Source organism: Panthera uncia, chromosome D4 (genome assembly GCF_023721935.1).
Source record: "Panthera uncia isolate 11264 chromosome D4, Puncia_PCG_1.0, whole genome shotgun sequence".
Taxonomy (NCBI): domain Eukaryota; kingdom Metazoa; phylum Chordata; class Mammalia; order Carnivora; family Felidae; genus Panthera; species Panthera uncia.
In genome coordinates, this window is record NC_064807.1 from 25797704 (window position 1) to 25811169 (window position 13466).

Here is a 13466-nt window from a genome sequence, read left to right on the forward strand (position 1 = left end):
TGTAGAAGCCATGTGTTTGGAGAAGGCACCCAAGGGGACATAATGTTTTGCTGTTGGCAAATGAGGCATGTAGCAGCAGCATTAGCCAAGTCACCCTCAGTGAATGTGAGTCCATGTTCTTGAGCCTCCGTCCCTGCTACCACAGTCACTGTGTCCCAGGGCCTGTTGAGCAAACCCTGGGGTGGCTTGATAAAGTGACTGACATCCCAGAGAGTATCATTTAGTTCACCTGATAATTAAGAGCCTTCTCTGCAGTGGATGCCCTGTGGCGGGCCTTAATGTGGATCTCACATATCTTTGCAGCTTATGCCCTTTTAGAGAGGCTCATCCACATACCTCTTCCCTAAGAGGTGACCCTTCCCTGTCACCCATCTTTCAATCCTGTTTCTTCCAAGCCTCTGACCCACTAGCAACTGCCCGAGAAGCAGTGTGTAGACCTGTACTTCTGGCCATCTCTCACTCCAGACATGGACAACCAAATGTATTGCTTCCAACTCTTGGTTTCAATTCAGGTCATGAACTCACAGTTCCTGAGTTCAAGCCCCACATCGGGCTCTGCGCTGACAGCACACAGCCTGCTTGGGATTGTCTCTTTCTCCCTCTCTCTCTGCCTCTCCTCCCCTCCCCCATTCTCTCTCTCTCTCTCTCTCAAAATAAAAAAATAAACGTAAAAAAAAAAGTTCTGCCCACCGAAAGGATTTTCCTTCACCCTTGTCCTTTGGCATCACCACCGAGTAGGGCTGTAATGCTGTAGCTGTGAACTGTGGATGGTTCTAGCACATTGAACAGACCCATCTGTGAGCCAGGTTTGATTATTTTTTCTTCCTCAGATGACTAGTCATATATACAACGTCCCCAAAATATCTAGGTAGTATCTGTAATGCCTTCACTCTTCTTCCTGTCATGGGAATCCTCAATTTTCCAAAGGATTCTAGACCTGTAATTCCTCCCTGAGAAATTGAGGGTTTCTCATGACCTTACTGTGAAGTCTCTGCAGACACAACCAACTTTAATTCCGGAATACTGGTAAAAATACTTTACAACTTCCTTTTGCATGGTTTGAGACTCAAAGTGACAAGCTGATACCTTGATTATTTATAAAGAAATTCATGTCAAAAAAATAAGGACATGGGATTCACAAATAAGAGGGATTTCAACCAAAGGATGACCAGTGAGACATGAAAATATTTTACAGGAAAATACTCAGTGACTCTGACCTGCCTTATTGATGAACAATAGTCATAATATGCTAATGTATTATTTCTGTAAGAAATGAAAAAAATTGCAACTTAAGTAGGCCAGACATTTCAGGCCCCATTTTGGGATTTTCCTGAGAAAACACAGGACAGCATAGAAGGAATGCTCCTTTCCTTTAGGAATTCCCTTCTCTTGGTCCCTGTGGTAGGCGTAATGATCCCCCAAAGATGTCCACATTCTAATCCCCACAACCTGTGAATATATCACATTACATGGCAAAGAGATTTTGCAGACTTGATTAAATTACGGGCCTTGAGATAGGAAGATTATTCCGGATTATCAGGATTGTTCTGAATTATCTGAACCCAATGTAATCACCTGAGAACTTGAAAACAGAAAGCCTTTCCTGGCTGCAGTCAGAGGAAGATGTGATTACAGAAGATATCTCAGAAAGATGCAACATTGCTGGCTTTGAAAAAGGAGAAGAGGTGGTGAGCTGGAAAATGTGTGTGGTCTCTAGAAGCTGAAAAAGGCAACAGAGATCCTCCCAGAACCTCCAGCAAGGAATGTGCCCCGTGAGTATTTTATGCAGGGGCGGTGGGGGTGGGGGGGCTCAATCTCACAAACCTGGGATCACAACCTGAGCCAAAATCAAGAGTCAGATGCTCAACCAACTGAGCCACCCAGGCACCCCTCTATACTGACTTCCTAAACACACATTTACTCAATTCTAAATGTGTATACGCTAGGATTTTCTTTTTTTTCTTTTAAGCTTTCTCGACAGAAAACGTAAATGGGTTTTTTTACTTCTGATTTGGAAAAACTTTCATTGTTATGCAATTCTCACCTTACCAACTGCCAACTCCCACCCCCAAGTCAGAATAACTGATTCTCTAAATGAAGTTGCGCTTAAAGCAACATGCACACAATAGAGGCTTCATAAGTACGTGACTTCTGATCATTATAACAGTAGTAGTGACCACAGATGAGAAGCGTTCTCTAGCCATAAAGAATAAAGCATAGGAACAAAACAACAAAAACCAAAAAATTTTTTAAAGATTCTACTAAATTAAAAAACCACTTTCACATAGAAACCAGAAATCCTTTCTTCAAGCTAACTGTTACAATTGACAGATATACCCAGAATATCTCAGAAAAAGTAAACAAGGAATTTATAGCAATGTTGGCCTCTGAAGAGAACTGGTAAGCTATAGTTTGTTGAATGCCATACTGTGCTTGTAGATTATACCATATGCATGTCGTGCCTACCGAAATAACTACTTGATTTTTAAATTTTTGAGGCTTTTACATTAGCTTCTATTTAGAATTCTATATAGACAAGATCAAGCTGCACCCGCGTGTAACAGATGATCAAACCGATGAGGACCAGCCAAGTGACATTACATTGTGAACTCAAAATTTAAAAACCCCTTTCAAAAAATAAGGCGTGTATGAGTGGGTGTATATGTGTGTGTGTATGAATAGCTACTATCTTGGGATGGTGGATAAGGTGATTTTCACTTTGACCTTTTTGTTTTTTAATTTTCTGAAATGTTATAAGGGACACTCAGGTCACTGTTGGAATTAAAAGAGGAGCCTATTTATTTATTTATTTATTTAGACAGAGACGGCACAAGTGGGGAAGGAGCAGAGAGGGAGAGAGAGAATCCCAAGCAGGAGGCCCCCAGCGCAGGGCTCAAATTCACAAAACTGTAAGATCATGACTGGAGCCGAAACCAAGAGTCGGACACTTAACCGACTGAGCCACCCAGGCACCTCTATTTATTTATTTATTTTTAAAGGGACTAGCCACAAACCTTTTTTGTTGTTGTTGTCTATTTATTTATTTTGAGAGGCAGAGGGCGTGTGAGCAGTGGAGGGGGAAAGAGAGAGACAGACAGAATCCCAAGCAAGCTCCGTGTTGTCAACACAGAGCCCCACACAGGGCTCAAACTCAAGAACTGTGAGATCATGACCTGAGCCGAAATCGAGAGTTGGATGCTTAACCAACTGAGCCACCCAGGCGTCCCTAGAAAAGGACCCATTTTAAAAGGTAAAAGCTTCCCATGAATTGAGCCCAGCTCACCTAATTGACTCATTTTCCACTTTCCTTGTAGCAGAGAGAAAGTTTCCAGTTGCTACATGTGAGAGAAGGAGCCATCAGAAAGGATGGTGTGCTGACCACTCCAGGAAAAATCTCAGAAGGGCAATTCCTCATCAATGGGTCTTGTCTTCAACGTGGCTAATTATGAAATTCGAATTTTCAGTTGGTGCGTCCCAACTTTATCAGTTGGTAAGAAACTAACTGATGTTAACCAAACTCACAAGTGGCTGAATTATTCCCAGAATGGTAATCTGTTAATAATAAGGTATGTGCTCTTCTGGTGAGCCAAGAGCTCTGGCCTACTATTTTCAAAAGTTTTTTTTAGCAGTGGTCTGCTTTCTTCAAGCAACGGGTTGGTTGGTTTGCTTTCTGTTGTTCTTGTTTTTGTTTTGTGGGGCACCAGTATGTAAAACAAAGAAAATGAATCTGCTCTGGTGGCAGATAGATGAAAATCTGCTCAGCCTCATGTTAATCCTCCTCCCTTCCCCAGATGTCCCCTAAGGGAGCTCCTTAGAATTCCCAGGACTTTGAAGAACACCACTGAACACCAATTCATCTACTGGTACCAAATAAATAAGCAGCAAATTGCTCAGCGAGCAAAGAGCATTGTGGGAATGGTAGGTGCAGGTTCTGGGAAATGCACGAGCTATTCCAGCCCCACAATAACACACACCTCTGTGAAAGATGGAAACACACACTTTCCTGACAGATAGTCTCTGCCTTCAACGGCACTAGGCAGTGGTAGCCCGCTAAACTAGCTCTCTGAAAACAAAGCAAAACAACACTAACCGACAAAAAGCCCTAGTCTCTAGCAATTACCAGTTTCTGTGATATAAACACTTGCATGATGGCTGATTTCAAACCACCGACAGAATTTAACGACGGCTCACAGAATTCCCAAGTATTTCACAATCAGCTCATATAAACCTGTACTGCCGGCTGCAGCACAACACTGCTATATGTGTGCTCCACGAGGAACACAACATGCTGTGCCTTCATTGGTTCACAGATTTGGTTTATACTGTAGTTAATTAGGATACAGCCTTCTCTGGTGATGTTCCTCTCTTAATGATCTATTTGATCATCTTTATCAAATGTAGGGGTCTCCTGGATCTCTAATGATCCCACACCTACAAACCATCTCTAGATGATGCTTACGGTAAAAAGGTGAATCTACTTGTCATGCGTTCATCCTTACTGGCATTGTGCAGAGAGCATCCAAATTCGGAAAGTCACATTCTTTATTGACAGCAGTGATTCTGGCAAATTGTAGACATCTCTTCGGCCTCGTGATGATTTCATACCATACAGGCCTTTTCTTCCCTTATAAATCATGCTACTGTTTATTTCTGGAAGGGAGATGGGCAATCTTTAATAAATGCTGTGTTCACATGGGCATGGGAGAATGGGACCCAAACAAATAATTGGGTAAGTCCCTTTTCACTGTGTCTTATCCATGTGTTTTAGTTTTGTACTGAGGACCTGGATGGCCAGTTCTGCTTCCCATGATAAAGTAGTTCCTGGTTCCGCTTTTTGCACAATCATGTAAGATTACCATCTTGTGCAGAATCACAAACATACTAAAACTTTTCTATTCATCTTCTAGGCAATGTTACCTAGCGTTAGTGGCTGTGAAGGAAAGAAAGTTCAAAATAATTGCCTACTCCAAAATCCATATCTCCAACTGCAGGCACATTGAGTTACCTGAAATTCCTAGCGTAGGAGTCACTGATATCACATCAATTACACTTCTCCAAAGGAACTTATAGCTATGATATATTTAACCTATGAGGGAGATGGCCTTAGCAGTTAGAAACACAATTTTTATATATTTATGAATTTAATGAAAAGGACACAGGCAACCAAAGAGATTATCACGAACGGAAGGGAGCAAGATGCAGAGCTTGGAAGGATGCCGTGTGCAGGCTCTGGGCAGAGCAAGACTCAGCGAGCTATGAAAGTGAGTATAAACTCAGTCATGAAATGCAAGGGAATAGAAGACAGAGTTTAATTCTGTCACTTTCCTTTGTTTCTCTTGCTGGCTTTGATTCTGGCACATACATGATTCTGGAAAACAAAACACATCTACTGCAGTGCTTTAATCTCCTTTGGTACTGCAGTTGAAACTGACAAGTGTGTGAAGACATACCAGCCCCGTGCAGAGCCCTTTCCTCTAGGAATCAGCAGTAATCGTGAGTATTAGCCAACAGATTACACCTGGAAGGCCGCCAGCATGGAATGCAATCAGGTACCGCTAACCATTACAGGAAAATGAAAGTCAACAGTAGCTAAAAGAAGAATTTGAGCCAAGGCGTGCAGCCTGAAAGCAACTGGAAAGCTGAATCATACTATGTGCAAAATTGATCCTTCCGGTCAGTCTTTGGGAGTCTCCCTTATTGCCAAGAAGGGTTTAATTCAATTAGCAAAGAGCTGTGGGAAAAGGTCTGTGCAACCTTGAGCCTGGCTGGATATCCTTAGCTCTGAAGCAAAGTTATTTTAGGAGAAGCATCATAATTCACTTGCTTCAGCACCTCAGCCCATCCTGGATATGCTCCCTGAAACTCAAAAAAAAAAAAAAAATGCTCTGTCCCACATCCTGTGTTTCTGAATGTAACCTGCCATGAACTTTACTAATGCTCCCTACGCTCACTCCTCCCCCACCCCGCTTCCACTTCCTCTCTACTGAGTTTCCTCATTTCAGAGATACAATCTAGTCTGTCTTTTGCATCCTCCATACACTCCCCTCTCCCTGAATTGGCTGGCCCTATCTCCCCCCCCCCCCCCCCCCCAACAAGTCTCAAGTTATACCCTCCAAGCCAGAGCATCCCTACCAATACTCTACATAATAGCTAGATACTCCTCACAGTGCAGGTCAGCGTTGTGGCAAGACCCTGGAAGTTTCTCATTTACATAAGAAGAAACTGAGACTCAGAGAGGTTAAGTAACTTACTCATGGCCAAACAGCTAAAAAGAACAGCAGCCATAATAGCTATTATTTATTAAGCATTTATATGTCGAAACTGTGCTGAGCCACTTATATACATTATCTTAGAATCAGAAACCTAGGGTTTGATTCTGGCTTTAGTGCCCTTTCCACTTTATCTAATCTATAGTTCCAATTAATATAAAAAGTACTCTAACATGAATCAATGTAAAATACTGTGGGGATACACAGCAGCTTTATTCACAATTGCCCATTTACTGGAAATAACCCAAATGTCCGTCAATAGGTAAACAGTTAAACAAATTTTGGTCTATCTGTACAATGGATACTCATCCATGAAAGGAAAAAACCACTGATACAGACAACAACATAGACAAGCCTCAAAAATATTTTCCTGAGCAAAAGAAGCCAGAGGCCGGAGAGTATGTATTGCTCAGTTCCATTTTTACAAAATTTTGGAAAACAGAAATCTATAGTGACAGAAAACAAATCAGAGATTCCCCCTAGGGCTGGGATATGGGGTGCGGGAGGATTAACTTTTGGTCATGAGGGAACTTTTGGAGGGGACAGAAATGTTATATATACTGACTGAATACACAGATGTATTCATTTTTCAAAATTCATTGAACTGTATACTAAAAATAGGCTCATTTCATTGTGTGTAAGTTTTATTGTATCGAAGCTTTTTTTGTTTGTTTGTTTAAATAAATCACTGGTAAAAAGAAGAGGGAATGAGTAAAAGAAGAGGGAGTGACTAATCGCCCAGAGGGGCTAAGGAAGATTAGACAAAGGAGGTAAATAATCTAACTGGGTTTTGAAAAATGAATAGGAGTTCATCAAGAGGGAAGGGATAGGAATGGAAAAATGGAGTGGTATTTTTGCATATATCTGTTGCCTCCACTAGACACAAACAAAGCAACAGGAAGTTGGGGACCCTGGACTACAGGCACTGTGAAAGGGCCTGACAGTGGCGAGAGGGAGTCATCTCTAAATGGAGCCCTTGGGAGAAACTCCCATTCCGTATATGCCCTCGGGTAAGCCATCCCACCTCTCTGGGCCTTGGTTCTCTCTTTTCTAAAACTGAGAGGCTGGAAAATAAACTAACAAACTGAGGGGCTGGACTATACAATCTCTAAGGTAGCATTTCCAAGTGTGTGTGCCAGGTAATACTACTGTGCCAGGAACAGCTCTATGGGCAAGCTGACAGTCATCTGGTGACCCCCAAGTGGTCATGCTGGTGTCCAGCGTGCATTCTGATTGGTCAATGGCTGTGCAATGAAGGTTGTTAACAGTGTGAGGACCATCTCTGGAGACCCCTGGGTCTGCTTTTTCCAGCCACAAACCGCCAGATCTGTTTTTCTTGGGGTACAGTGTATATACCCCAATGTCTACGAAAAATGCTGGAAAACATTAGATCCCTTTCAGAGCTAACATTCTGTGAACATGTGAGAGTAGACTTTGCATCTTCCAGAGGGAGAGCTTCCAAACCCCTGGAGAAATATGCATGGGAAGTCATGAAAAAAAACAAATTGGTTTCCTTGGGGAAGCTCAAAAAGGCAAGAAAGGTGTTTTACAGCAGAGGTAGAGAATTTGCAGAAGTAAGAAGTTAGAAGTAAGAAGAGTTGGCCTTTGGAGACACATGAATATTTTTTGCACCTGAATAATAATGATAAAAATAAGAAGTCCCTCATGCAGATCTGGCATAAGGATATGCTCAGTAAAAGATGAATGAATATATGACCTTTACTAAGCGGCCGCAGGGTACTAGGATTATACCGATAATCCTGAAGTTCCCTTGGTAGGTCTTAAGCTAGCCATTTAGGTATATCTGTTGCCTCCAGTAGACTCTGAGGGCCTCTTGAGCAAATAAAATTTGTTTTACAGCACTTTGCAAAGTGCTTTGGATATACTATCCACTCAATGCAAATTTACTGAGTTTAATTTAATTTAGAGATACCAGTTTAGAACACTCTCTGCTTTTAAAAAATTCGCACTGCATTGGACAGGGGGAGCAAGGCTAATCGACTTTAATAACTATACACATTACGTTTATTAACATTATAAATTATGTTTATTAATATGCAGATAATTATAAGAATGCTTATTAATAAACTGTAGACGCAATTCAGTCTTATCTTCATTAAATGCACTTTTCTCTTTACCTTTCAGAGCTCTCCCCTGGGACCTGAAATTGACATAATTATTTTTTTCTTCCTTGATGGGAGAGTTCTACTCTACTTTTTGAAAATCACAGTCTTCTTCCTTCTCTCTCGGTGGCTAGCTCCTTTCCAGGCTTCTGGGCTCAACTGGGTTTCAGAGGGATATCTCCAGGGCAGGGACTGACAAAAGGACTTAGGGAGGGAATTTTGCTTTTTTTTTTTTTTATGTTTATTTATTTTTGACAGGGCTGGGGAGGGGCAGAGAAAGAGGGAGACAGAGGATCTGAAGCTGGCCCAACATGGGGCTCCAACTCCCAATTGGTTAGATCATGACCTGAGCCCAAATGGGATATTTAACCGACTGAGCCACCCAGGCACCCCTGCATGTGGAAAATCTTGGTAGCCGAAGCTACCAAGAAAGCTCTGAGGCAGAATTGGAGGTGGGGTGCTTGTCCACACATAGGGGAACTGACCCTGGAGGTGCAGTTTAAGTCAAGGTGAGTTTAACACCTAGAGAGGCTCTCCGCGAAAGCTGGCAGCCCTTCAATCATCTTGCATAACAATACAGATCATCGTTAAATATTTTTTTAATGTTTATTTTTGAGAGAGAGAGAACCAGAGCCCAAGCAGGGGAGGGGCAGAGAGAGTAGATCATCTTTAATTTACTGATCAAGGTGCATCGTTGTTGGTCTTTGCTCATGAAACAGCTAATGTTTTGGGAGCTTTTTTCCCTCTGGGAAAGCCTCCTTCGCTGTTCTCAATCCAGGAGCTTCAAACGAAGACTCCAGTCTGGGTTCTAATAATGGCCCAGAGGCTCCTGTGGGCCAATCAGAGCATCGCGTTCCCAATCAGCCAATGAGAAGTAACGAGATATATTCTGGGGCTTGCTCTTCCCCCAAACTGCTGCAACACCTTGGCACAGCTAGGGGCAAGCTTGTTTCAGCAAGGAGACAAGCCACAGAATGCATTACCAGAAGCACACTTGAGAGAACTCGTTTGGTGACCTAGCCTGAGATGCTAGATAAAACTTTACAGGAAGCAAGCTCTATTTCTAGATTTATTTTTTATTAGCCAAAAAATTCCCCCTTTTTCCACAAGCCAGTTTGGGTTCAGCTTTTCCATCACTTGCAAATCAATGGGTCTTGTTATATTACCTCACTTACCCGCCTCGTAGACTGTGTATCCCATGACAGCAGAGACCTTATCTGTCTCATTGCCTATTGTATAAGCAGATATTTGCACACTCCCCGGCACATAGGTGCTCGATGAATGTTTGTTGACTTAATTCTCCTTTGCCTTTGAGCAGGGTAAAATACAAAAGGAAGAAAACTCTAATGTTGAAAATAGAATGTTAGTAAAGTGGAGGTCCTGGCAGGAACTCGGGCTCAGATGTCTTAACTGAGGAGGCTTTAACGAATAGACTATTTAATGAGAGGACAATTGGTCCTTCATGCAAGAACCAAGCAAGAGATGTTGGGGCATCTAGAGCTTGCAGCAGTGGGAATCCACTGCTGTGCTAGGGCTAAAGAAACAAGGGAATGAAATACTGTCATCTGAGCTTAGGAAGAGCGGAGCTGGGCAGAAGGAACCATCCTGGGAGAGCTGGAGCCATGGAAGGAAGCTGCCAATATTGAAACCACAGAGCCCCCGGGGGTAGGAATGGTGGAATTAATACCCGGACCTCTGTCTCTTCCCCATAACCCTGGCAAAAACTAACCAGAAATCATTCTATAAGGGAGCTGGATGACAGAATCCCTAGAGGTAGCCTCCGGGAACAAGGCAAAGAAAGGCAAGAGAATGGATCACGGGCAGTCAAGTGGAGAACAACTACCATAAGTACAAAAGAAGATTTTCTTGAGATAGTAAAGAAAACAGACCAAAGAAAAGAGGGAGGAAGTGAAATATGACAGAAACCTTCAAATCAAGTGTCAATGCCGCTGCGCTTCACTTTCATGGGTTTTTTCTCCTTGTAGTAGGTATATCTGTCTTCATTTTTTCCAGTTGAACCTAATATTACCCTCATCTTCCTGAACATTGCCTTTATGTATACAAATTTTAACTATTACGGAAATTCCCAAGCATACATAAAACTAGAGAGCATTGTATAATATACCATCATACCACCCAGCTTCAATAATTAAAAACTCATGGGCAATCTTTCTTCCTCTATAATCCCAACCGTTACCCCTACCCAGATTATTTAATGCCAACTCTCAGGCATCATACACACATGTTCAGTATGTATCACTAAGGATGAAAATTCTTTAAAACATAAGTCCAATATCCTTATCACACCTAAAAAGCTAACCTGAGTTAGCATCTAAATACCAACAAATACACAATCAAGCTTTCACAGTTCCCTGATTGTCTCATAAAAATTTTTTATACTTTGTTTTTTGAATCAGAATCCCAGTAAGATATGTCTTAGTTTGTTTGGGCTGATGTAACAAAAATACCATAAACTGGAGAGCCTAAACAACAAGCATATATCGCTCCCAGTTCTGGAGACTGGGAAGTCCATGATCAAAACACATTCCGTGTCTGGTGAGGATCCTCCTCCTGATTCACAGGTGGCCATCTTCTTTCTGTGTCCTCACGTGGAAGAAGGGGGAAAGGATTTCTCTGGGATCTCTTTTATAAGGGCACTAATCCCATTCCTGAGCACCCTATCCCCAAAGACCTAATCACTTCTTAAAGGTCCTATTCTCCAAATACCAACATATTGGGGATTGGAGTTCAACATATGAATTTTGAGGAAGCACATTCAGTTTATTTATTGCAATTGTTTAATATGTCTTATAGCTCAATCTATAGGTTTATCCTATGTTTTTTAAAATGTCTTGCAACTTTTTATTAAAGAAAAAAAGGTTAGGGGCATCTGGTGGCTCGGTTGGGTGAGCGTCCAACTTTGACTCAGGTCATGATCTCACAGTTCATGAGCTCAAGCCCCACATCAGGCTCACTGCTGTCAGCATGGAGGCTGCTTAGGATCCTCTGTCTCCCTCTCCCTCTCCCTCTGCCTCTCCCTCACCTGCATTCTCTCAAAAATCAAAAACATTAAAAAAAAAAAGAAAGAAAGAGAAGAAAAAAGACTAGTTTCTTCCCACAGGCTAGATTTTGTCCCTAGGATTTCATTTAACACATTGCTCTGAACTCTACCCTGATGCTTCAATTTAGAGTGTTGACCAGATTCAAGTTTGATATTTGGGGGTGGAGTGCGGGGGGCAGGCAAGACAATTCCACAGGTGGTGTTACATTCTTCCATCAAAAAGCCTATGCTGGGGGCGCCTGGGTGGCTCAGTCAGTTAAGCGTCCGACGTCGGCTCAGGTCATGATCTCACAGCTCATGAGTTCGAGCCCTGCGTCGGGCTCTGTGCTGACAGCTCAGAGCCTGGAGCCTGCTTCACATTCTGTGTCTCCCTCTCTCTCTGCCCCTTCCCTGCTCATACTGTGTCTCTCTCTGTCTCAAAAATAAATAAACATTAAAAAAAAAATTAAAAAAAAAAGCCTATGCTGGCTACTTGTCTTTACATGTGTGTTTGTGTTAGCCACTGATGATGATGTTGACTAGATTGATTACTAGAAACTGAAAAATGGAGATACCCTACTTCTATCATTATTCTTCATTTGAGGGCTGTAATGCATCTATAAAGAGAAGCTTTACGTCATCAATTACTGGGTTACCTTGTGGTAATATAGGAAAGATAAAATAAATGCTTGATTCTTTGGTCTTTACCAGTTTTTAAAATAATGAGTTAGCTGGGGCACCTGGGTAGCTGGGTCTCTGCTCTCAACACAGAGCCTGCTTCGGATCCTCTGTCTCCCTCTCTCTCTGCCTCTCTCTCTCGCTCGCTCGTTCTCTCTCTCTCTCTCAAAAATAAAAATACACATCAAAAAAAAAAGTAATGAGTCAGCATCCTCCAAAAGATGACCAATGGTATTTTTTCTTTAGTGTCATTATGAAATCATGGATTTTAAACATACTTGAAGTATTTTAATATCTTTCCCTTATCGATGCTCAAATTTCTCCATCTTTGGCCACTGGAAGTCTATGCAAGTTGGTTCCAAGTCCCCTCCCCATCTTTTTTACTAAGTGCAGTGTTTCATAATCGTAGTATATATCCTCATATGTATTAAGCAGTATTTTTTACTGAGGTATAATTGACATACATTATATTAGTTCCAGGTGTGAAACATGATTCAATATTTGTATATCTTGCAAAATAGTCACCAAGTAAATCTATTTAATATCCATCACTATATGTAATTATAGACTATTTTTCTCGTGATAAGTTTTAAGATTTACTCTCGTGGCAACTTTCAAACATGCAACACAATTTTATTAACTATACCCACCATACTTTACATTACATCTCCATGACTTATTTATTTTATAACTGGAAGTTTGTACCTTTCAACAGCCTTCACCCATTTTGCCCACTCCCCATTCCCTGCCTCTGGCAGCTACCAATTTGTTTTCTGCATCCATGAGCTTGTTTGTTGTTTAGTTGTTTAGATTTCACACATGAGTGAAATCATAGGATATTTGTCTTTCTCTGACTTATTTCACTTAGCATAATGTCCTCAAGGTCCATCCATGTTTTTGCAAATAGCAAGATTTCATTCTTTATGGCTGAATAACACACACACACACACAGAGAGAGAGAGAGAGAGAGAGAGAGAGAGAGAGAAAGATTTCACATCTTCTTTATCCATTCATCTGTCAGCAATGAACACTTAAGTAGTTTCCATAGTCCAAGGCCTTTTGATACAACCCTACTAGACTTGATAGCTTTCTATTGTCTGGTATTATAAGATACTCCAGCCTTATCTTTTACTTTGCTTGCCCAGACCTGGAATCAACCATTTCTCCAAAGAGTTTTGGTGCTTATTCCAACTCATTTGAAAATATCTAGAAACATGGTTTCCCTCTCTCTCTCTCTCTCTCTGGGTGGCTCAGTCCGTTAAGCTTCTGACTCTTGATTTCAGCTCAGGTCATGATTTCGTGGTTCATGAGTTCAAGCCCCAAATCGGGCTCTGTGCGGACAGCGTGGAGCCTGCT